Below are 27,812 nucleotides of genomic sequence, written 5' to 3'. Positions count from 1 at the left end.
TTCAACAAGATAATTTTTGTAAACTCATTCCCCCGGTCATCTTAACCTATTATTTCCATTACAGACAATCCGTGAATTGAAATGAGATGCAAGTCCTCACCGAGTACAACATTGTATCCATGGAAACGAACCTGTTTTTCTTGACTCAACAAACTAACCATCAGGCTCGTGAGTTAAATAACTCTGGGAATACCGTATATTTTTATCCTATTATCAAACGATCTATTCTTGTGGAGGAGTGTGAGGGTTCGGTCCACGGGGTCCTTGGTTTAAATCCTGCCAATCACGAATGAATTGTATCCATGTGATGGTACCACGACCCTCTAGTCCTAGTCAGAAGTTATGTGTAAATTGATTCAGCAAAACGTTAAGGTGGGACAAATATATATATATACTTGTATATCCCCTATGGAGCCTATATTATTGATGCTTTTTAATACTTTAGTACTTTTCATTGAAATGGTGACCATACAAAGTAGGTATTTTAAGCCAAGTATGAATGAAGATGAGTGTAGGATGAGTGGCGCGATCTTGTAGTCTTGTTAGTGACTAAGGCCGACATGCTTTTAAATGTCTAAAAAAACATTTCCACAATGGTAATTATGTGTTTATAGACTTCAATTGAAGGACTTCGTAAAAAATTGCAACTCCGAGTTTATGATTAAATAGTCTTCCAATAAATAAATAAATTAATAGAATAAATTTAATTTCTAAGCGTCTCTCAGTACTAAATCTGCTTGACAGCGTAACCCAGGTCTATTTTTATACTAATATTAAATTTACAATCATGATAAAAAAACTATGTGTTTGATGAAATAAACTTAATTATTCAATTGTTTTAGAGTGTTCTAATTTTTAAAAAATTAATATTGTGGATATACTATGAAAAACATCAAACCTAATGCAAAAATATCGTCACCATTCTTAGAAAAGCACGACCGAAAGGTATTAAGATCCACAAGAAAACTTTTGTAAAGCAACGAACAAAGGCGGATTTAAAAGTCTAAATCCAATCTTTTATTGTGATCTAGAGCGTTCAACGGAAATATAATTGGTGTGGTTTTTACCCACAAAGAGAACTTAGAAACATTATTATTCGGATAAAAATCACTAAAACAATAATACATTTATATGGAGAAATCTCATTACCTGAATATTTCATAAGATTGTTTAGTGCTCTCCTTTGTGTAACACCTCAATTATAAGCTGACACTTTATCTAGTAGATCTAACATATCTGTATGATCATAAGTCGTGTACCGCAAGTTTCGCGCTCCGCTCCACTTCGGTTGTTAATCTTGTCTTGAAGTGGGCCACTTTCTTTACTTTGAAGGGAAATACTATTTTTAAATACCTGGAACTTTACCTTTACGCTTAAAACAATGGTATGATGGTAAATTACTTTCCGTTTGATTAAACAATTAGTATACAAATAAATAACCACTAGTAAGTATGTACTGGAAAGTATTGCGCCCTTATAGTATGAACTATTGGTATAAACATCATAGTCTATGTTATAGAAAATCACCACCAAAACAACATTTTTGAAAATCTTAACATCATAAAGCATAATTTTCATCTATTTTTATATCATTAACATAAATATACTGATACTTAATAACTTCTTGATCACCATTGTACGTGTTATTAAATTTACGGAAAGTAAATAAAGAAACCTCTTATAACACTTAAAACATATATTTACGCTTATACTGTTACTCACAAGACGGTAAATATACAAACAAGGTGGTAAGTGGTGATCGATTTCGATTAAACACTCCAATCATCATCAGACCCAAGGCGAATGTCTGATGGAGTGTCCAATCGAAATCGATCACCACTTACCACCTTGTTTGTATATTTACCGTCTTGTGAGTAACAGTATAAGCGTAAATATATGTTTTAAGTGTTATAAGACGTTTCTTTTATTTACTTATACTTAAGTTAATAAAGGAATGAAAAGTACTATATTCGAAAATAATAATTTACATTAACTATATGATTTCAGAGAGGTTTGTTATTCGTCTTGTACTTTTCTGTATAGGCCTTTATTACATTATACGCAATATTGGTTGAGACAGATTTTCCAACTTACTAACAATGTATAAAAAAACTATTTGCCGTCGAATTTGAGTGATTTTAAATACTTGATTAATTTTACATCTATAATGCAAACATTTTTTGTTCAAATTAATATAATTTTGTGTACTAATTTAAATTTTTAGCTTGAAATTATTATGTAAATTGGTCTCAGAAGTTTGAATTACACAATAAACTTTTACTTATGATTGATTTTAACTTTAACTATAAAAGAAGTCCAAGTAGTGAGAGAGTCAAAATAAGATAAAAATGTATAGCTACTTTATCCGAAATATTATTGCCTTTTTCTTGGACATTTTCCACCAAAATTAATGGAACAATTTTTTTCACGATGTTACGATGTCTGGAATTTTATTCGAGCAAGAAAATAATTGTGACAAGTTTTTTTCAATTTTTAAGTCATGTTTACTTTAATTTTACCTTTTTGGGAAATTATTAATTGTTAAAAGAGTATCGAAAAATTCCATAGCATAAATTTTTTTTAGGGTTGGCAGGGATAATGGTAAAGACTTATTGTTGTTTATTGTGTTGCTGTGAGTGTAAATACTGGAATCTATTTCTTTGGCAATATAAACTTCAACTATATTTATTATTTAGTATGCATGTCAAATTATTGGTGTGACGGATTAATGCTACTTTCTAATTGGGTGTAAACCTATTTTTCGCAAATAGACAATACAAGCACCATCAATGGATAACAAGCTTTTCTGTAAAAATGAGTGATCCTTCGATATTGTGATAAAACTAATGAGTCCTCATTGGCTATTTTCTTTTTTGCAATACGATCGAACCCTCAACTCTTGTTATTTACTGTCGGTTCAATAAAAATCAGTAATATTTTACAAAACGTCATTCGCGTTTGGCATGGGTTAGGTTTGTTTTCACGACCGCTTGGCATAAAAGTGTAATGCTGAATATACTATTCTATTTACAAACCCTTAGTGGAACGATAAACAATGGGGTACCTTAAAACTCAGTTTATTGACTCTCAACAAAAATAGCAATACTTTGTTTTATTGTTAGGTTGTATGTGTAAATATATAATTAGTAGTTTGGTAGTATATTATTAGACACATATTTGTCTTCCTGCAAGATATTATTAATCCCAGTAAAACATAAGTATTAAATAGTCTTTCCATAACTCACCTAATTATCTGTGAAACAGTAAACTCGTATTTTGACAACTTAAGCTATGATAGCACCACTGTATGTTGTGATAGGAATTCCAGTTGGAATAAGTCTTTTACAAAGGCAACTAAAGATAAAATAAAAACTAAAATAGATCTGGAAACTTTATTTCAAATAAGGCTTATTATTTTAGCTTCGATAAAGCAATGGCTATAAATAGCTTTATTTTATAACTTGGGTAAATCATATCTAACTAAGTCATTCATCGATATCTAGATTTGACTTATGTGCTTCATAACTGTTATAAAGGCGTGTGATATTTATTACAGCAAGTATACATATTTTATTTTTTGTTGGTCTTCTAGGATGAAAAAAAAACTGCTTAGGTCACCTAACGGAAGTAAATAAATTTTCAATATTACTATCAATCTAATATAATATATCAGACTATGGTTTTAGAATTTATACAATTTACATTTCTGTAGTTCTGTGTATTAAGTGACTTTTAATCATTTTAAAATTATATAGAGTTGGTGTATGATTATTATTTACTAAACAGTTTAATTGTATTTAGTTCGTAGATGGGGGTTTTGACTAATCTCACTTCAATTAAAAACCCATAAATTTTATTATCTTGCATAAAGTCATGTTCAATCAAATAGTTGATTGTGTGTCGATTATTGGTTGATAACCATCGGAATTTACCACCGTCAGTCCATCAAACACCAGACATTAATTACATTATTAACAAATAATGTGTTACCTTCGATATGAAATAACTCTATTGCTTAAACATTATGCCATACAATTTTTTTATTATTTGACTAAACTACTAAAAAAATGCAAACTGATGCAGCCTCATAACGTTATACAATATTACAAAGTTTCATTATACTCTGTAAGATGGGACCTGTCTTCTCAAAAAGTATAAAAGTGTCGTACGTATTTAATTAAAAATACTAAGTTTACGTACACCTAACAATTCTTTGTTGTTAACAACCCTTTGTAAATGGTGATACGTTCCTTCCCAAATATAAAGGAAGGCACGGTTTTCAGGCGGATTTTTTATATATCTTTAATAGCAATGCGTATTTTCTCCTAAACTTGTAACTTTATAAAAATCTCTAACATTCTATCTCAACAACGGTATATTTAATGTTTTCCTTATACGCTTTTCTGCGGTCACAGTAATCTGTTATATGGCTTTTAGCTTTGAAAGGTCCGGTAAAAGGAATGTGATGTCCGACTTCATTCAAGGACAAACTTTAAGATGACGTAATACTTTCTATAGTTGAGTCATATCAAGATGCTGTTAGTTTACTTAATCTTATCTAGATAATATTTAGAACAATAATACGATGATTATGTTTTGATAAATAGAGTAGCATTCGTAGAAATAATGTGGTGATTGTCTTGCCTATTATCACTAATAAGTCTATTTTTGTATCTTTACACGTTAGAGGTTTTATAAAATATTCGTTTCACTTATGAAATAGTAACAGTTTCTATAGAAACGTTATAACATTTGTTAAACGTAACGTTAATTAATTTGGTGTGTGGGATAAAACAAATATATATACATAATATATACTTAAATGATTCTAAAGAAAATAAGCTTACATACATAGTTCCAACGATGCCCCGTATTTATACAAACATTAAATTTTGTGTGGCAAAACTAAAGATTGTTAAAATGATTTATTTAAGTACTTGTATCACTTTGAACGAACACTAACAGTATTATATGAATAGTATAACTTATAACCCATCACACATATTTCAGCTTCATTACAACTTAAAGATTTTATTCCATAAAACACTTTCCATTTTATTACAGCTTTGGTAGCAAGAGCTATTTTTCCAACGACCACATAAATTTGGGTTATTTATTTAAACGTTCAAGCATATATTGAATTGTAAGAAGCTTTTCTTGTTTTAGGTTCTTAAAACGATTTACAAGTTTGATAGTAAAATAGTGAAACACTTCATTTACATCTGATAGAAAATATAATATAAATGTTACGCTAAAGCTATGAGATGGAAAATAATACGTCAGTGTTAGATTCTATAAGACAAACTATTAACAACACAGCCCTACATTGAGTACAATAACGTACGATAGGTAACCATTTATAGTATATTCCAGTATATTAACTGCTTACTAACTTTGTGAAACGAAAATTTAAGATCCGACGAAGTACAAGTTTATGACTTGGGTGTGGATACGCAGAGGCAATGTCAAAATATTTTTTTTTAATTATTATTAGCATCTAAATGATTTATTACACATTATTACAGCCAACAATTAATTCATTACCAAAATATTATAACGAAAATGGCCTTTGAAAATACTAACAATTATGTTCTATATGTACGATGGTACATTTAGACGTTGTTACATTAATACTTTTGGGTCTTTTAGTATAAATAAGCTTCAAACAATACTGTATTGGCTGGTTGCTACGTTCCCTAACCAAGAGACGGAGCAAAAGACGCTTTAGTCAATATTTACCACAGCCCAGGCAGGTGGTCTACCTTCAAAGCTCTCACCACAGCATCGAATTAAATATGAAAGTATATTAAAAACTCGCCTTTGGATCAATTAGGGCTACGCCTCCAGGCCCCCCGTTTAGTATTTATGGTAGTGAGATTGTAGGGAGCGGGGAGAATTTGTTACCGGGCAAATCTTACACTGAGTGAAATACCAATGTAGTTAAACACTAAGCGCTGCCAAAATTTTTAAGAAGTGGTTAGAGATCAAACAGTTTTTGTTAAGAACTGTTTTTAAATATTTAAGAGGAGGGGGTTGAAATGGCTAATTTCCGTATATTTTTAATATATTTTATTTAAACTTATAAATTTAAACGTATATTTATTTATTTTGTTTAGTTTTATACATGGTCCCTTTGAAATAGTATTCTGTGACATCAGTCAAATAATACACATCACTTTTTAAATTGTTTTATGATTTTGAACATATTTCTAAGGCTACAAAAATATTTTTTTATATCCAGTTGCAACGGAGAATGGTTAGAAGTTTGGTTTATCTTTCCTAAGCCATAAAGCGATAGATGATTAATTAAGCTTTTATAGCTTCTGAAATAAAAACGGTTAACCCACAGTGACAAATATAAGGTTTGTGTCCAAATAACAATTTAAGCTGACTAACTTTAATAGGGTGTGAATTTCAATTTGATGTAAATTAATTTAATTATTTAAATTGTTTACACCTTACTTAACGTAAGGGATATATTTTCGAAATATTCATGTTAAATTATTTTATATTATTTATTGTTCGCACGATTAAATGCTGCATCTTACGATTATGTCTATTATCTGGTTTAGGTACGTTTGTGGCTTATTATTAGGTGAATATATAAACAAATTCACTATTTATACTACAGATTTATGTATACTGCATACGATGCTTTGAATGCAGTTGATAACCCTATGAAACAAGAAACTTGTTGACACGGAGTTATTCCATGTTATTTTAAAATGAAGTATTCCTGATAAATAAAACATGTAATAGAGAATAGGACGGGTTCTATGCCGTCCGTATTAAGCTGCTCTACACCGTAACTTTCAGTGTGTTCTTGCAAAAGGTAAAACAATGAATTGGCACAACAGAGAGACACACGTTAAGCAATTACTGTAAAAACATCAAAAACTATGCCTTTAGGAATTGGTATTTATGTTAAATATGCAGTCTAGAAAATAAGTTTTCCAATTATTCAGTCTCAAGAGATTATAATCTTGGCTGAGAAATAATATTGTTTGATTAAATTTAAACTTAACTTTTCTTTCAACTCTCAGAATTTCAGAGAAGAAGGATGCTATTAACACATTCTTCTCTGAAACAGCCTTAATTGGCGTTTAAAAGATATCGTAGCTATATTCTTTCCATAACGCCCAGTCGAAGTAAACAATGCAGCTTGGACAATGTTGAAATGAACATGTAAAGTAATTCCACATTTATTTAATCCATGGGATATTTCGGAACTATAAAATATCGGAAACAATACAAGCTTGAAATCATTAAGCCGTGATTAAAATATTTTAAAAGTTAAATGGATATATTATTGAATATGTTAATTTATAAGGATTATATTGTAAGCAAACTCCATTAACGTTTCAGTAAATTGTTTTTGATTTGTATTTTACCAAATTTAAATAAATTTTGGAAAATAAATTTGGATAAAGATAAATCTTTTTTAAGCTAATGCTTTGTTTATGTACTATAATATACAGGGTGTTTCAAAAAGAATCCCCCCATTTTGAAAAAAAATCATAACTACTCATCTATGAATCCGATTTGATCGAACAATATTCTTTTAGAAAGAGGAAGTTCTTGAGTTTCACGGAAAATATCCAAAAGTCCCATTTTCTAATTTTAACCCCCCTGAAAATCCAAAATGGCGGACAACTGAAAACAACAAAACACGTTTTTTAACGTATATCATTACTACGCGGTAAGAGCTAGCAAGGATTTGGAAGAATTTTCATAGCCAGGAATTAAATTTTCTACAAGACACTATCAGGCGTTTTCTGGAATTCGGAAATTGTTAAAATATGCATACATTATGCAATCAACTTAAAATAATATTTGAACGTTCGAAGAACATAGAGCCTTTTTGATTACATTTTCAGTTAAATTAAATTCAGTTAGGTAAATAAAATTAACTGAAAAAAATGTTTTGTTAAATTTCAGTAAATTAAGTTCTTTTATGTATAACGTAGTAACTATACTTTCAGTTCAACGTATGCCATTAGTGATTTATCCATGCAATTCTCCACTATGATTAAAGTAACATGAAAACTTTTAGGCTAAAACTCAACGTAAAAACCTTTTTTCTGTTTTAGTTGAATTTTTTCACTCATCAATGAATGTATGTTATAATTTACACGTGGATTCGCCGTATTGCCAGCGATTCGTGGTTTGTGTACAATCTGTTCGTATATTCTGTCTCGCGTGTTTAATTTGTCCACAGAGAAACAGATTGATCGATAGTTTATAGACGAAAAAAGAGTAAAATTTGTTTTAAATCCTACGTAATCTTACTTGAGAACTAAGTTAAGAACCAAGTCCCAATTTAAACTTCAAAGGGCTTACTAGAAGATATTGAGTGTTGGAGATAATTGTGGGTAATACATAATTGTGCGCACAATAACAACTATCACACGCTAGAAAGTGTATTTATGTGAAAAAATATAAATTAATAATATTTTCCAGAGAATTGTACGTGGTATGAGCCATGCTATAGTGATGGCAGAATATTACGTATATTGTGAATAACGCTTTACACCTGGTATATTTACTCACTTTTACTATATAGTGACAACCATTAATATACAGTACATGAAAAAGGACTATTTTAGGTTTTGTTCAGTACTATTTTAATAAAGTTGGTATTTTCAAATTAGAGCATATAAGATATATTGTTTGATTACACGAAGCAACAAAGAAAAGATAAGAAAAAGAATGTAAATAAATATGATATTTAAGTGGATGATAAAACCCAATAATATACCTACAATTTATTTTCTAATGCCAACATTAACTGCACCTTTCAGATCTAGATGTTGCATAAACTGATCTCAACGGATCCCCAGACTAACTGATGGGATAGTTAACACAACTGGCTAAGTTACTATGGAAACCTTGCTGTCATAAGTTCATTACACAGAATCATGGGATCGTAATAGATGTTATTGGATTTTTATTCATATGTCTCGGTTAACTATTTTTAGTCACTCATAATATCAATATCGTACACTCATGTGCTTTTAAAACGCAACAAAATACATTTTATTTTTTAGAGGAAATTCTTGAACTGCTAATGTATTTTAATGGAAGTGGGTCTAAAAGCTCTCAATCAGAACTTCTTTGTGTCCATGGAAACAACGATTGTGCTTGAAAATGCCTAGGCTTTTCTTACGCAAAAATAGTTAATACTAACAAACATTTACAAAACTAGATTGTTATACTAACTTAATTCATAATAGTAACAGTAAAACGTGTGGGTTTTACATGTTGTAATTTGTATCCACACCTTAAACTTATACATTGCGTTGGTTGTTTTGTTTTTATATATTGAAAAAACGGAAATATAGTTAACAGTTAACTACTCGACATATCCGTAAAATGTATAGTGACAGTTGGTCATGTCAGATAAAGAAATAGAGAAACTTGCATTTTGTAAATGATTTCTAGAAACCCTTATTAATGTATTTATACAAAAGATGCTGACATTTTACAACTGACTAGTGAAAAATACCAGTAAAACATTTAATTCTCAGAAGAATTTCTTACCAATGAATATAATGAAGTATGTTTTATAATTTATTTTATATATTTAAAACGCGTTTTCCTGTAAAAGTCAAAAACCAAATATCAGTACGCTTTGCTTTGGAAATATTCGCAGCCTTATTGAGTACCTTAAATTACTCTTTGTGGTATAAATTTACATTCAAAATTTTTGAAAGGTTGGAAATTTATAGCTTCATTCATCTAATAGTAATCTCAAAAAAATTCAGATTTTCAGGCAATTATAATTTTCTTGAGCGTAATTATTTTAAGCTACGAAATATTCTTCGAAAGGTATCGCGGACGTGTTTTGAACCCCATTAAAATGATTAATTTGTGAACGGGTCCCCCCGTAGTTACATGTTGCATATAATGCTACGCTCACGTAAATATATGATGTGTAACATTATTCAAATACTTTACGTAGAAACAAAAGGTTAAGAAAACTTTAAGGGGGGAAATAAGTGTAGAATTAGTTGGAATTAATTATGGTTATGTAATGGCTTTGTGACAGTTAACCTTTTTATGGAGGGGGGGGGGGGAAATACGTTTATTTACACAAGATAGCCAGCCTTTAGTGTGAGACTCCTGAATTTATCAAAAGTTGGACACAGATTAATTAAGAACTGCAGATTTTTTAACGATGGTAAATTCACTTGATAAAATATTCAAAAAAGTATTCCGTCCCGAAATCTATTTTAGATTCTGAATAATACCCGGATTCTACACACGTTGAATGAGAACAAAGCAGTTGTAAAACAGGGTAAGGTTTCCAAAAATAGCCTCTATATCCGCCTATCCTAAGTCAATAAACAGGGTCTCCCGCGTAACAGGCTCTCGTGGAAAACATACGTGAGAGAACCTCACGATGAGATCCACGCTTTTGTATTAATCAGTCCCAGGTCTAAGTTTTGCCAAGAGCTCGTTCTCTTTACGAGAAGTTCGCTAAAATCTTCACTTACATCCTAAATACGACCTGGATATATGTCACAAGTTTCTATGCATGATTCAAACTCAAATAAAATAATGACTATGTTCTCAATAGGAAATTACGTACAGCTACAAGACTTATAACCACACCTAAAAAGAACAAAAACAAAAGCATTTATATGCACCCACGTATACATGAAAAGTGCTTAGTGGAAAACTAAAAGGCTCCATTTTCCTTGTTTATTTTGGCCAAATAAACAGCGTGGGCAAGAATGAATGATATTTTAACTTACCGTTATTTAAATTTAGTTGTTAGTTTTTAAGTGAGATTTTATTTTTTTTACAAAAAAACTTTTTTAAATCCGAAAACATGTTACAGTAAATTGAAACGAAATAAGAATATCTGTCAAATGTATTTGCTTAACACTGTATATGCATTTTTTATGTCAGAAAAAAATGTTAAAAAAGAATTCTGACTTGTAAATATTTATTGATATCTCGATATTGACCTCAGGTTGATATTTAAATTATTTTTACTATACAATTTAAAATATCCAGAGGCATCTTTTAATTCTTGCTTAAATCTACAATTAAATACATGTCTTGCATATGCCCTACATACAATTTACAGCTTGCATTTTTGTTAAATTTGTATTTAGTTATTAGTGCATGTTCAAAATATTATTAACTATCCATTGACCTTCCTAATCACTATCTATACATTTATTTTTTTCTGACTATCGTAGTTTTATCTGAGATTTGAAAATGCACCATCTGAAGTATAAATACCTATACAGGTTTAAATATTTAAAGTGGTGAAATACCTGCCAACTGGTGTTCTAATAATAGAATCAAACAATAGAACATGAACGGAACCTGTAGAGGCAGTTGAGATACTTTGTGAAATGAACCACAGGTGACTAAACACGTTACTTTAGGTCAAACTTAAAAATACGACTTGTGGCATTCACTGCAAACATATTGATAATCCCAAGTCACTGAAACATAACTTATTTATGTTAAGATTCCCTTGAAATTAGCTAATGAAATTGTTTAACCCATGGCAGACGATGGGTTAAGTTGCATATTTTGTCAATAATTGGCGAAGTTTTGTATTTGCACCCTATTGTTTCAAACCTTGTACCGATGGAAATTAGTTTAATTGAAATAACTAAAACAAAATCAAATCATTTAATCATTGGGTAGAGTAAGATTAAGAAATAATAGTGTCCAGCAGTTTAAAAGATTTAGTTTTGTAGGGTTGGTAGTGTTCTTAGATAACAAATTCAAGTTTGTCAGTTAAGTTCACTAGAAAAATGGTCTACTAAAATGTGGTTGCTGTATAAATTGTAAGTAGATTTTAATATTGTTTAATAATAAGATTTTAGGAGATTTATTGTATATAGCATTTGTAGAAATCATTTTTGGAAAAACCTGTAAAGTAAAGAATAGTTTTCAAATCAATTTTAATGCATTTTACAAGAAAAGAAAACAAGTATAGTTCATACAGACCTGTAGAGTTTTGTTCTTGAGAAGCACATTTTCACAAGGTGTTGTAAGGATCTTAAATCCACTTTTAATTATTAGAATTTGTAGAGAATAGTTTTTATCGGGTTTGTGTGTTGTTTTCAGACAGATATCAACCACTTCTTGTTCTTGGTACTACCACTTCTTGGTCCAGTAGCTTCTTTGTGCCACTTCTAGTTTGCATGGTATCTGCTAGTGCCTGTTTTGACCATTAAACCCAGTGTCTCTGATTAAAGTAAGATCTTTCCAGTATTTTATTATTTAGTACAATATTTGGAAGTAATAAGAGCATAATTGATTTTATTGGGAAAGTGTATTTTGTGAAATTTGAGAACCGTAAAATATATATGTCTTTGGCCTACTTAGTCTTTTAATTCATCTCAATTCTACTACCAGCTTAAATTAGATTCTTCCTAAATTAAAGTATACTACCTAATTGGCTACATGGTAGGGCTATAACCTCAAGATGCTTAATTCTTATATTTATTCCATATCCAAGCTGTGCTTCCTTGGGTACAACTTGACAACTGTACTCTTATATTTAATTATTTTATTTGGTTTGTTGGTATCGATAGCTTAATATTTTCATTTTCTACAAAATTATTTTTTACTTACCATAAGAAAATAGCAATTTTGTTAAAAATAAAGCTTTTATGACAAAAAAGCTTAAAAAATCTGCAATAAATATATTTTTAGTTATTAAAACTGCAAGTTTATTATTTTAAGGTATTGTATTGTACTTTAATTATTTATTCATCTTTTACATATTGCAGTGTAATCGATCAGGCAGAAACACTATGTTTATGACTGTATAGCTAATGTCCATGCATATGTAACTTAATCAAATATTACTTTACCAAAACAATTTGTTTGTTATTAAAATATTGAGGATTGCTCTATTGTTGATACAATCTTTGAAATAAAACCCTATTTCAATACTTCAGTCAACATTTCAAATTCATTTAATACAAAGGATTATTTTCATATAGTCGAAACGTAATGTAGTATAAAACTTTATAACGGTCAAGATAGTCAATAAAATATATGCTAATAATATTGAAGTTGAGTTTGTGGAAACAAACCGTATTAGAACTAAGAGAAGGTTTCGTATCTTTATTTCTTATCGCAATAGGCCTATATAGAGATCATCTTCCTGCAGAATACCCTTTTATCCACCGATAACGACTTATCTTTATCTGGAAATCCAAAGCCATTTGACCTTTACCTTTTTTCGTGCAAATACAAATTTTGATAAAGACAAAAAACTGTAAAAGTAAAAACACATGTGAATATTGAAATCCAAATATTTTGCAGTAAATACACTATTTTGAATTTTACCGACGAAACGGTTAATTAAATATGATTTTTACCTTTTTACAAAAGAAACGAATTTAAGTCACAAATGTGTGTCATATAGCTCATTTTCAAATTCCTCTTATTGCAAATTCTACCACTGAAAACAAATTGTGCTAACACCTGGTTCATTCAGGTTTTTGAAGCAGGTTTTGTTTGTATAATTGAACAGTTGATCTTTAAAAAAAAACTTTACATGAAGGCGTGGTTAACGGAGAAAACATTTTGTACCAGAGGAACAAATCATAATAATGGGAAATTTCAGTGTACGTAGATGGAAATGCTACAACAAAGTATACTCTTATATCTGTGCTACAGCTTAGCAAAACAATAATCCTGAACAGCCTAGTGAATAAAGTTAATGTATACATAATCAATTGGAACACAATTCATATATTACTGAAATGTAAAATAAAAAACATAAATTCTTTATTATAAAAAAAAATACGCTTTGACATCCATCAAAGCGGATTCAGTGTGTCAAATGAGTTTTCAAACACGCTGCTATGCGTCGAAAGCCAATTAAACTTCGGCTTCCATGAATTTTGGTTTCCGCAGCAATACGCATGCTGTAATCCGCAATGGGACCAGAGTTTCATCATTGTAATGATAATGTTGTTGGACATATCCAGAATCGGATACCTTTATCCCTCTAATTACTGTAAATTTGACAACTGTTAATGAATAGCGTTTGGATACCAAAAGATGTATGTTTATTAAACTAAAGTGTTTTGCACCATCTTATAATGATGATATAATGATGCGTGGCTTTATAATGATGATTTTGTCGAAGGGGAAATAGCTAAATAAAAAGGATCATGTGATAAAAGTAGGTGGAAATTGAATCAAGCTAATATATACAAAAAAATATCATAAATTATTAAATATTCTTAAACTCAGTTTCGTTAATGGCGTGTAATAATATTCATTGAGTATTTACTGAGTGATTAACCTAACAATAAAGAATTTACAATGAGGTGTCCAACATAAAAATGATAACCCATGTCTTAATAATTGTTTTAAGATCATATATTTATAATATTTAATTAGATTTTCCTAGACATACGTGATGTTTCAAAATTTTCAGCTAATGAATTTGTATGAATATATAGTGGCACTTAAAATATATACATTTATATCATCACTAAGCAAGTGGAGTTTGTATAAATATTAAATCAAATGTAAGCCAAAGTGCCACAGTTATCAGCCTATTAACACTATTTGGCTTAGTGAGATAGTAACTGTATAGTTCAATAATTAGTGTAGTTGTTGTGTGTAATTGGCAGGTGCAAGTTTAGCCATTGATCTGATCCTTAAACTGGTTTAGAGTTTATTCAATTAATTATTCAATGGTTAATGTGCAATCTTCTCATCTACAGCAGTTCTTCGTATTCTTAAGACTGCATTTGTTAGGTAGCATTGATAAAATTGATAGAAAGAATGACCCTATTTATATTTATTAATTCACAATTCAAAGTAATAATAGACAAATAATAAAATATTATTTGTTATTTCGTTACCTTATGCAGTAACAAAATGTTTATCAACCAACATTTTTACATGAAGGCTTAGGATTTGAATCTAATCGTGATTCGAATTGTCTATCTTTCTTTAAATTATTATTTTTGAAACGCAATTATTACTACCGTGCATGTTAAAAAGCTCATTTATATTTTAAAAATACAAGAAAAACATCCTAAATGGATATTTGTAATAATTAACTGGGAACTTTTTATATATACTAATATGGGAATTTGAGTCACCTACATCGTTAAAGGGTGGCTATGGTATAAATCAAGACCTAAGAATGTAAATATAAAATATTCTACTAACTTAATACACGGATGAATAATTAATATTTTCTTAATTTAGCGAATCAATTAATTTTGATTACACCACTAACCTTTAGAGCAAAAAACATAATTGTTTTAAATGCTGGATGTGAGTTGTGTCCAAAGTGAATTTGTATTTGAATGCCTTAGAAAATAATGTTTTAAAGGAACAAAAAGCTAAGCCCATTGAAATACCCGTAATTGTTTCTTTATTTTTGTGTTTCGACGGGATTCTGGAAAAAAATTCTCTTAAAACAATCTAAATCCTACAATGATTGAAGTGTCCGTTTCGGAGAGCGGAGGATAACACTTGGAACCCATAAGCTATGAACCGTAATATACTATACTAGCCTAGGTTAGTTAGGATTATAATAAATTACTTTATATTATAACAACTGTAAACTATAAACAAATGTAATAATTTGTTAGCTATACTTTGCCTTACGAAATTAAAAGAAGAAATATGTATTTTCTCTTTAAATTTATTCGAAGCTGCAACCTAAAAGTTTATTTAATCGAAAGAAGGAAGAATTGACATCCAGATTGATTTGTTAACAATGTACAGTATGATATTCTTATTTTTAACATCGTCAAAACATGTGAAGTTGGTTATGAAAATAAATACAACCTCAAGTTTTAATTTCTCTAAAACTGTTATTTCATAGCTTATTACCTCAACTAGAGATTTTGTAAAAATGTAAAAATTGTTAAACATTTGCTGCATAATTTTCCCCAGAAATTAAATTAGCGTAAATGTTAGTAAAAATATTAAGTCATGAGGACTAAAAATCATTAAGCTATTAAATTTGAAAAAAACCATAAGTGTTATGTGTATTAAATAGTTAGAACATAACTAAAGGATTTTGATTGTCTATTTATTATTAGGATACATTATTTTACTGGTCTAATTACATTTACAACATTATTTGAAACATTTTAACATCATTAACAAGAGGTTATGAGTAGTTTCTAACTAAGTGGGCTGAGCAATTATCGTGAATGTAATTTAAACTATTCATAAATCTGTAATAAGTCATTGAATCCCTAATATTCGGTACTGATTACTCAAACAGTCTTGAAATTTGAGATAAGTATTTTTTACGATTTTTATTATTGAAAATCTGTAAAACAATAATTTGATTATAATTTATTTTTTGTATGTATAATGTTATGAGCAGCTGATAGTTACGTATAAAGTTTATTTTAAGCAAGCCACACATTTAGAAACTACTGAAACTTAAGGGGTCGTCGGTGAATGTAAATTTACCACATCAGCTCGTCTCAGCAGTCAATAATTACAAGACTAAAATGTAGCATGGTGGCATCAAAATAGACAGAACACTACTATAGAACAACAGTTAATATGTTAATATTTACATAAACAGAACTTTGTGTTTAACATCATATTTGTTTTTTTTCATTCATGATCTATTAAAATAAATAAGAATTTTGCTTTATAATGAACATAAACTATACATGATCTAATGTTTCAACGTTTGTTTGAATGGTATAAATTGAGTTTTTTTATGTTTCTTGACAATATATTACTAAATTGAATGCTTACTACAAACACATTTTTAATGCGAATCAGAAACACCATGCTAAACCATAGCTTGCATGTATCATTATTGAGTTTTAAATATTTGGTCCCGTAAAAATTCAAATAAAATAAAATAGTTAGTTTAGCACTTTTTATATAACGATAACTGAAAACTGAAGAGCTCTTTTTAATTTCACTGTCACTAAACAGATAGACATTGGAAACGAGACAAAATAACACATTCATCGAAGTGATGGATTTATCTACTTCAAATGCGCTTTATATTCCCACATAGAAAATTTATATTGAAAATATATAAAAAAAATATATTTGAAATATAAAGCTATATATTTGCTAATATATATTGTCAATATATTTTAAATATGCAAATTATGGGACCGAGTAATATATTTAGTTATATTTCATTTGTGGTATTTATATATAAATTATATATTTCAAATGTGTTCTTATAATATATTTTAAATATGGAAAAGGGCTAGTATATTAAAAATATATTTAATATAATCTATTTCAAATATATAAATAATATATAAAGCTGTTTAAACAGTGTTTGTGAGTCGCTAAAGCGACGCATAACACCACGGTGGTGTGTTATGAGTCGCTTTTACGACGCTTAACATTTGGCGGGTTAAACAAAACCAGGTCTATAATTTAGGACTACTTAGACAGCTCTTTTATGGAAAAATGTTATGCTTTTAATTGAGAGAAGCTTTATCCAAATGTATTATCGTAGTATTTTAGGTTTACTAATTACACAGATTTGCTTCATTCGGGATGTAGGCCGGCCTGATATCGTTACTATAGTAGTAAAAATTCAGACTTGCGCAAATATTTAGCTAGAATATAGGCAAAAAATAGGCTAGAATGCTGTTTGTAAAAATAGATTGAATAACGTACATTTTTATTGGTAAATGTACCGTATGTATTCTAATTTATAAACAGTTGATCCACTTACCGTAAAATCGTACAACTATGTAGGCCGTATCCAAATTACTAACACTCATGTTTTGAGGTTAGGTCCAAATTAGCACTCATTTTTAATGCCTAGCCTAATAATTACACATATTTAAAGACTAGACAATTTCACTTATACTCTTTCTTGTTTCTTCAGCAAACATTCTACAGATACGCATATTAGGCATATTGCCTTAAGCTAGAATCGTGCAACTAGGCCGTAACCTAAATGACTAACACTCATTTTTTGAGGTTAGGTCCAAATTAGCACTAATTTTTGTTGCCTGGCCTAATAATCACACACACATTTAAACAAAAGACACTTCCATGCATACTCTTTCTTATTTCTTCAGAAAAAATCCTGTAGATACGCATATATCTGTTAAGTCCACAACATATAACCTACGGACGCAGTCCTACACCCACCTATCGCCGGCACAACACTGCTCAACTGAACATAATTAAATCAATATGGCCGCATATATATATGTGGAATATATTTATAATATAAATCTATTTTGTATTAGAAATGTAAATGTTAAAATATATTTTTAATATATTGAACAAATACATTTAAAATATAAATGTAAAACGTTGAATAATCTTAAACTATATTTAAAATATATTTAAATATTATACGAAATATATTTACAAATATATATTATAAATATAACATACAATATACACTTTAAATATATTTTAATAAATATATTCAAAATGTATTATGAGAAATACGATTAATTTATAATAAACTTATACTCGATTTATATTTAAAATACATTCTAATATATGTTCTAAAGTATTAAATTTATATATAATGCCAACTATTTTCTTTATATATTTATACTATATTAGGAATATAGAATGGAATTATATATTTGTACAACTATATATATTAACTATATTTTGAGAAATTTTTACATATTGAAATATATTCTTAATATATTTTCATGAATAATTCTTTTATGTGGGTTGTATGTGTCCTCCGGTACTTGTAGTGAATAAGAACGTGTATTTTGTCATTCATAAGTAATAGGCTAAATTCACTTTCATGATAACGTTATGCTTCCTGCAATGAGCCATAGTTGTCTTGTAGGGCTTTTATAAAATCTATTTTTAGGTTTTATGCTTAGTTTTGCCATGATTACACATGTTTGAATATGGACTGGGTAATAAATATATGCTTTTTAGATCATTTGAATCACTCCATATTTTAACTGATAAGGACCTATAGTAGAAAGCAGTATACAAATAAATGAAAAAGTGTCATAAAATGTTGGTGCATGGAAATAAAGAGGTCCCTAAGTAATACCAATGTTTCTATTTAACATTATGTACCACAGTGTCCTAAGTGGACCTAGATTTAATCTAAGAAGCTTACAATGAGTCTAGCAAACTCCACCTCCACCTTTATACTTTGTTTTAAACAGATTTTATATTACATATGTTCATTGTAGCGTGTACGATCATGTAACTCAAAATTGGATTAAATAAATATTATCAGCAATCTAACACATACTTTCACTCGAAAACCTTTATTATTCAAAGCGCATAGTAAGCGATGGAAGTAACTATGATGTTTTATGGGGAAACCACAAAAGTCCGGCAAGCCGTTTTTCCAATAATTGTATTTTCAGTTATTTTGTGGGGAAATAACTTAAGTAAAAATACATTTGAGCTATTTCTACAACAATAGGGGCTGCGAAACCGTTCATGTAGTTTTTGTAAAAATATATTTTTTCGGCGTTTCGTGAGTTTTCAGAGCAAAACCACCATTGCCAATCAATATAATAAACACCTAGAGATACTATAGATTATTAACCACATAAGTTACCAAATTTAATCAAAATCGGGCAATAGGTGTAGCCTGTAGCTCTTAACACATTCAAACACACATCTACACACTCACAGACTTACCTCATTTCGTGTTTAAGTACTTTACGTCTGAGATAAACTGAAATGTATTATATGTTTTTGTAAAGTGGATCATTAGATAACCGTTCATATTCTTAGCTTTAATTTTCTATAAAGATTATTATGAGAATCAGTTAATTATTTAAGTTACTACGGTACGTGATAGGTAAAACTCCAAATGTTTTGAGTGATAAAAATGAAACTCTAATGATTGTATTGCAATGATTTCTAACAATTCGAATAAATTGTGCGGGCGTTGATAATCCATTTCCTGTGTTTATACGTACAAATGCATTAGCAGCAAAATGTTAATTCAAAATAATTGATATTATGTTCCACTATATTACTCAATACATTCTTCCTCTGATATTTACCAGATTAACTTCATTCAAACCTAAATAGTGACCCTGAAAATATGATTTTAATTGTTGTATGAATAATTTAAAAATTCAATATATTAACAGTTGCTGTTGCATTTGTTTACATACTATAAAGTTTAGATGGTGGAGAGTTAAAACTCATACAACTTAACTGTCAAGACTATTAAACAATGACATTGTTTAATTGAATTAAATGGTGTCATGGTGACACATTGATTGGTGGAGTTCGTGACGTCACTCAGTATGACACTAACGAGAGGGTGAAATATGACATCACAACTGTCATTATGTCCCACGGCGCCATCAAGCGATGCAAGTAAAAATCACAAATTGTTTGGTGTAATCTTTTGGGAAAAAGTCATTCTAAAAAAAAAATAGCCTACATTCAATCGATTAGAATGAGGATTACTTTTTTGGTAAAAAGAATTTAATTTAATATTTTTTAACATATTTTTATAGAGGAAGTATGGATTATCACTAAAACTCCCAAGTGACATTAATAGTGTTGTATCGTGCTGAATCACGCAGTTTATTGTATACAATACACATGATAAATATCCTTGTGTAACACCAACAAATTATTTTAAAGTAGATGCACTACCATGGTTTCAAAACTCTTAATGACCTCACTTTAAAGTGCATCAAAAGGAACATTCTTAATTAGTAAAACAAGGTAATAAGTAGTGTATTTAAAATGTTCATCCTAGTCCCAGAAATATCGAACGATATTTCTCTTAATAAAAGAATACATACTTAGTGACTCTGTTGAGCTTAAGCGAAACTTTGTTTTGGTCAGGAAAAAGGTGGTTTGATACAGTACATGCATGATAATATAAAATACTAATAAATGTTGCAAGTAAAGATTGTGTATTATTATTATTCAACAAGAGTCATCATCACACACAACAACAATATATTATAAAACTTATATTAATGCAAAGGTGTATGAATGACAAAACAGTTCACATAAAGTATTGTTTGGGACAAGAAAAAGCATTACTTAACCTATCCTAAACATTTTTAGGACATGTAAAACTGATACATTGTGTTTAAAGATTGGGAATTCACTTTATTTGTAAAGCTCAGCTGTGATGAAAGACATTTTATTGTTATTGTTGATGTTAAGCATGTATTTTCTTAAGAATTGTCCAATATAAATAGGTTTCAAACAGTTGTTAGTACTTAAAACATGTTTGAATACTTTGTGAGGATGCTCCATGATTCTATTAATCCTAAAACTTTTCCAAAGTTCAATCATCGAATGTTAAGTATGTCAATATCTCCGTAAGGTAAATGATATACTTAAAATTAAGTTTCAATAACAACGAGAATTGTAAATCGATCAGTTATTAATTGAAATTTGACAGACTGTTATTGGTAAAATCCACATTCAATTACAAAATTACTTCTGATTGTTACAAACAATATTCAACAAATTATCATGTTTTTGATTGACATGAAACTGTTATGAAACTTAAACTATGCTGATGCGAGTTATTCATAAAATATTGGTTTTTTAACATTGTTTTAATATTTAATAAATGTTGAATATAAATACAGTACTTATAAAATTATTTCAAAGTCCACATTTCATCTGCCATAATTGCCTCAATCGACGACAATAGCTACTTGATACAATAGACATTGATACAGCTTTGATAAAAGAAACCTTTTGTTTGAAGAAGTAACTGAAACTACTAACATATCTTTGTGTTCCCTTTAAAGACGTTCACTAAAGAATTGTAATATATTTCCGTAATTTCTTTCTGTGGATGTTTATTGTTTGTTGCAAAAATCAGCCAATCTTCTATAAAAAAATAATAATAAGAAGAAGACACTTTTCATCTAACTAATTGTTAGGAATTATTTAGGACACTTTTTGTGATAAGATAAATTTTACATAACAGATTTAGTTGGATCTGCAAAACCACGATTTTGTACTGTTTGTACACAGTTTTGATTAAATCTATTACAAAGACAATACACGTATAAACAAAAACATTTATCATCACCACCTTTTTATGAACTGTTCGGAAACCTTTTGATTATCGAATCGAAGCTCAGATATTTTACCATTTGTTAAAGTGAATGGATTTGAGCATAAAACTGGTTAATTTCCTATCAAACATATGCTCACAGACGACGAGAGAACCGAAGCTAATTTACCTGTCAAGTGGTGACAACTCCTGAATAAGTTTGATGATCAGTTTAGTTAGGACACGTGAGGTTAAGTCTAATAAACAAACCCTCATACTGCAGATGAAAGCAACACTTTAAATTAAATTGAGGTATAAATATTTAAGTAATTAACTATTGTGATACTAGGTGCGAACGTATTTATCTAGTTATTTAGCATGTATTCCAAACTATCAACATAAATAGTCTACTATTTCATTGGTTATGATAACCTACTTATGATAACTTGTCTAGGTCGGTTTCATTGCTCAGGTAAGTTTTTTTTTTACTATTTATTAACATCAATACTATCTTCATCTTAAGACTAGAATTACTGAACAAGTTGGAAAACAATGTTGAAAGCACTGAAATGTAATATGTTTAAAGTAAAAAGTCACATACACCACCTGAAAACACAAGAGATAGCTTGCATTTGATATCGCTTTGGTTGTCAAGAATAATTGACAGGATAGCTTAAGGCTTTTCCGAAACATATCCAATGTTATCCGAATTTGATACTTCGATCATGCTGGGATTCCAATCCTCTCAAAATATAAACCTTCTAACTCACTCCTAAGAACCTTTTGCTCTCTACATCTCTATTAGAATGAGATATCTTTTTTTAACTTTTTCATGAGTACAAAGGACTATTTACAGCTTATTTTGATTAACGTGACATTTCAAGAAAGTTTTTTTTTTTAATTAGCCTTTCAAGTGGAAATGTATTGTAAACAAATCAATGAACCCCTTAAAAAATAATATAAATGAAGTTTTTCATTCAAGATCATGTTGGAAATATATTGGACACTTCAAATTGAGACATAGTAAATTTTTAATAAAAATGTTCTCGAGCCTGCAAAGTCACGATTTTTCCCATATAGTATACTGTACCTCTCAAAGTTATTACCACGAAAACAGATATTCTATTTACAAAACCACATAATTTGAATACGTTTTGTATTAGTTGCAAAGCTATTGGTCATTGTGCATGATCAGACTCAGGCTTTAAGTGTTATTGAAAAATAAAAATCAACCATAATGTAGTTGGTTCGTAATAATATCCTACGTAATAATAATCCTAACATAAAACAATCCTACGTTCAGTGAACTAAAGACAACGAGGGAACCAAAGTTAATTTAATAGCAATTGATATCAACTTTCGGTTAAGATAGTTCGGTGATCAGTTTAGTTAGGACATGTGAGACTAGTAGTTCAGTGACTAAAGACAACGAGGGAACCAAAGCTAATTTACCAGCAATTAATGAAAATTCTCGGTTAAGATAGTTCGGTGATCAATTTAGTTAGGACATGTGGACAAGTAGGCTAGCTCAGTGGACTAAAGACAACGAGGAAACCAAAGCTAATTCACCAGCAATTGATGACAACTCTCTGTTAAGATAGTTCGGTCACAGACAATGGAATAAACAATAAACATTAAAGTATTATATTGTCTGTGGTTCGGTGATCAGTTTAGTTAGGACATGTGAGACTAGTAGGCTAGTTCAGTGGACTAAAGACAACGAGGAAACCAAAGCTAACTTACCAGCAATTGATGTCAACTCCCGGTTAAAATAGTTCGGTGATAAGTTTAGTTAGGACATGTGAGACTAGTAGTTAAGTGGACTAAACACAACGAGGGAACCAAAGCTAATTTACCAGCAATTGATGACAATTCTCGTTTAAGATAGTTCGGTGATCAGTTTAGTTAGGACATGTGAGACTAGTAGTTCAGTGGACTAAAGACAACGAGGAAACCAAAGCTAACTTACCAGCAATTGATGTCAACTCCCGGTTAAAATAGTTCGGTGATAAGTTTAGTAAGGACATGTGAGACTAGTAGTTCAGTGGACTAAAGACAACGAGGGAACCAAAGCTAATTTACCAGCAATTGATGTCAACTCTCGGTTAAGATAGTTCGGTAATCAGTTTAGTTAGGACATGTGAAACTAGTAGTTCAGTGGACTAAAGACAACGAGGGAACCAAAGCTAATTTACCAGCAATTGATGTCAACTCTCGGTTAAGATAGTTCGGTGATCAGTTTAGTTAGGACATGTGAGACTAGTAGTTCAGTGACTAAAGACAACGAGGAAACAGAAGCTAATTTACCAGCAATTGATGTCAACTTTCGGTTAAGATAGTTCGGAGATCAGCTTAGTTAGGACATGTGAGACTAGTATGTGTAATAAGCCCTGATATTTTGGAGGAAGGCGAACCATTAAACTGAATAAAGGATCAAATATGAAATATTTATCCATATTACATCAAACCAAACTTTATGTGATATAAGGAATACATACATTCCTTACTCTTAAGTGGTTGTTTAATCTTAAAATATATTTCCTTTACAATATAATTAATTTTTTTCTGTTTTAATTACTGTTTGCCAAGCTATGTTTTATTATAAATGACTGTCGTCTCCCTCATTTTAATTTAGACTAACATTACCGCACGAGTACAATACATATGTTAAAAACACTGAAATTAAATATGTCTAAAAATGCAATGTCCCATTAGACAATTGTAAATACAAGAGATCAACATTTACTCGATATCACTTTGATCGTTTAAAGTAATCGACAGAATAGATTAAGGAATCTGAAAGTTGTCCGATGCTATCTCAGTTTGAGACTTCAATCATTCTAGGATTTAATCCTCTCAAAGTATAACCCCTTCCTTTTCTCTAAAACCACCTTTCCTAGAATATAATTTGCAATAAATCCCTTTCTAGACATGAGAATCAATGAATACTAGAGCTTGCTTGGATTACCTTGGATTCCCTGTTTCTTTTCAAATTGTTTCTTACATTGGAACGAACCTTAAGTAATATTGGCTTGGCATTCATACTCTACCGTTATCTGAAATAAATATTTGTTCAATTTTCATTGTACACATTTCAAAACGGTAAAAGCGTAAATAAAATAAATAAATAAAAACTGTTATATTAATTTGTAACATTTCAAGTACCAGTGTTAAGAAAATTGTGATTTAAACATGGTTTTAATTGAAAAAGTAAATTATTAAATTCACAGTCTATTGTTATTACACTGAACTAAGATTATAAATTAAAACCATTACTTTTAATATGATTTCCCTCGTGAATTATTATTCAAAAACCATAATTTAGGATTTATTGCGACTACTCTATGCCGAAAAACAAATTAGCTAATTTTTATGATAGATTTATCTGAGATCGAATGAGAATAAGACACCCTATAATACATAAGTGTGCCCATTTGCTAATTATTGTTTATTAGTTCAAACGTGTAAAAGTTGTTCACTAAAGTGCTTTATATCGCCTTGTTTCTGTCCAAAACGATCATAATAATAATAAAAGCCCATTTGGAAGAGTTGACTATGAAAGTAACATTAAAGTAACACTAATTATAACACACTCATCAAGAAATAAGCAGACTTTGGAGAAGGATTGAAAATCATTTGCTGCCAGGCCCCTTTTTTGTATAGCTGTTATGGAGGTTTGATGTAGAAAAATCAAGAAAACCTAGGCAAAACGTTATTTTTTATGTTTAATCTTTTTTTACAGAATTCACTTAGCATGAACAACTATGCAACGTGTAAGAATTATTTATATCTGATAGTGGTTGATTGACGTATATAAAATGTATACTATTTAGATTTTCAAGACTGAATTTAACATACTATTCCTACAAACAAGATGTCCTAAAGAAGCAATTTTAAAGATGAATAATACTTTGTATTGAAATAATAAGTTTACCAACAGGAAACTGTATTAATAATGTATTCCAGAAAAATTTAGTTTATTTACGATAATTTATTTGACTGATTGTTAGGAATCTGTGCAGCTTTATTTAATATCACATTTTCAATATTATTTCCCAGTATGACGTAAAAATATCAGTATTTGGAATTCATTCTAAAGATAATTTGAGCTGATTAATACTTATGATAACTGGAGGGTAATAGAATTCGTTAAAAAAAGAGCGGAAAAATAATTTAATAAATACTTCCCTTGAAACCAGATATGTGGTTTTGGATCCTTTCCAGTCGTGGTTTTGTTTATCGACAACGAAATTAAAGGTTTTCCGCTTTGAAATGGCTTCATAAAACATCCACTTCACTCCATTCGACGTTTGATAAAGTTTGCTATTCAATATAAATTTCAACATACAGACTTTGAGCAAGGGAGGAATAATTGAACATAAACGGCATGATATTAATTATAAAAGTAGTATTGTTATTAACCTATCTATTTACAATTAAAAGTTTCAATAACTTACTTAATTCAAGCTACTGTACGATTCATATTATGTGCTATAAAATCATAGTTTTAAATGAGCCATTTGTAAAAAAATAAAGTATGTATTACTGAGTTACAAAAGAAAAAACTATATATTACATAGCTTAAAACAGATTGATAGAATAACTTCTTGATCAGCATTGTACGTGTCATTAAATTTACGGAAATTAAATGAAAGAGATATCTTATAACACTTAAAACAGTAAAACATATATTTACGCTTATACTGTTACTTACAAGACGGTAAATATACCAAAAAGATGGTAAGCGGTGATCGATTGGGTCTGATGATGATCACCACTTACCATCTTTTTTGTAAATTTACCGTCTTGTGAGTAAGAGTATAAGCGTAAGTATATGTTTTAAGTGTTATAAGACGTCTCTTTTATTTACTTTCCGTGCATTGATAGAGTATTGGTTCTTGGAAATTTCTATCTTATATGCTCTTAAAAGTGTTTGTTTAATACATCATTTATTAAATCACCATGCTACTCTTTTTAATATGGTATTTATTTAAAACACTAATTATAATTATATTCAGTTAAACGTTGTTTCACATGGAAGATGGATAACATGATTAATCCAATATTGGGAAACATTATTTGAAAATTTTAAAAAGCACTTAATTTACAACAAGTAAGCTAAGCTTTAAAAACAAGCCGCACTAATTAAGTCGTTGAGATTACAAATTGATATTGAAAAATACCCAAATAGGGTTTAATTAACGAATTTGTCAATTTTGGTTAAGATTATTTTACTCAAGCTAATGTTATATTTTTATGGTTATGTTAAACGAAACACATTAAAAACAATAAACAATGAAGAGCTATTTAACTTAGAAACATTGCAAACCACCAGGTTTGACTATATGGTCAAAGAGGATCGATTGTTTGGTTCCGATAAATTTCCGAGCCGTTCTAACATCAGCAAACTTTCCATAAACAAACGTTCCTCTCTTTACATAGTCTTTTTAAATGGATGATGTAGCTGGTCAAGCGAAGGGGACACGGGTTCATACCACACCAGTCACGAACAGTAATTTCCCTCATGATAATAACTTCAAATGTTTATTTACACAGGGTAAATCAGACCACCCAAGCACAACGGTTTTGCCTAACAAGCGTTAAAAACGACCTTTTTATTAAAAATCTGGCATTCAACATTTTTCAGTGGGTTACAATTTTAAAACTTCACTTTAGGCACTTTTCTTTCAATGTTGCGATCATTAAAATACTGGTCATTTGTATACCTGACCAGTAAGTCAGCCAGTTACACAAGGGCTGTATATCCCGTTAATACAGTATGTGCACGGATACAGTAGTCTGATTCATCCTGTATAGAAACAAACCTCAGATATAACTTTTTTACAAAACA

At 29.7% G+C, this 27,812-nt stretch overlaps 2 protein-coding genes across 4 annotated transcripts in view; both read right to left on the bottom strand.

The window, feature by feature from the left end:
* LOC128996124 (dnaJ protein homolog 1-like) overlaps positions 1 to 27,812 on the bottom strand; it is a 448,367-nt gene that overhangs the window by 360,640 nt on the left and 59,915 nt on the right. The window lies entirely within an intron of this gene.
* LOC128996125 (adipokinetic hormone/corazonin-related peptide receptor variant I-like) overlaps positions 1 to 27,812 on the bottom strand; it is a 209,806-nt gene that overhangs the window by 129,037 nt on the left and 52,957 nt on the right. The gene's annotated exons all lie outside the window — the stretch shown is intronic.

Source organism: Macrosteles quadrilineatus, unplaced genomic scaffold, assembly GCF_028750875.1.
Source record: "Macrosteles quadrilineatus isolate MER2022 unplaced genomic scaffold, UCM_ALF_1.0 Scaffold_6__1_contigs__length_79288215, whole genome shotgun sequence".
Taxonomy (NCBI): domain Eukaryota; kingdom Metazoa; phylum Arthropoda; class Insecta; order Hemiptera; family Cicadellidae; genus Macrosteles; species Macrosteles quadrilineatus.
Note: the sequence above shows the minus strand (reverse complement) of the source record. Positions and strands in the feature narration are given on the sequence as shown.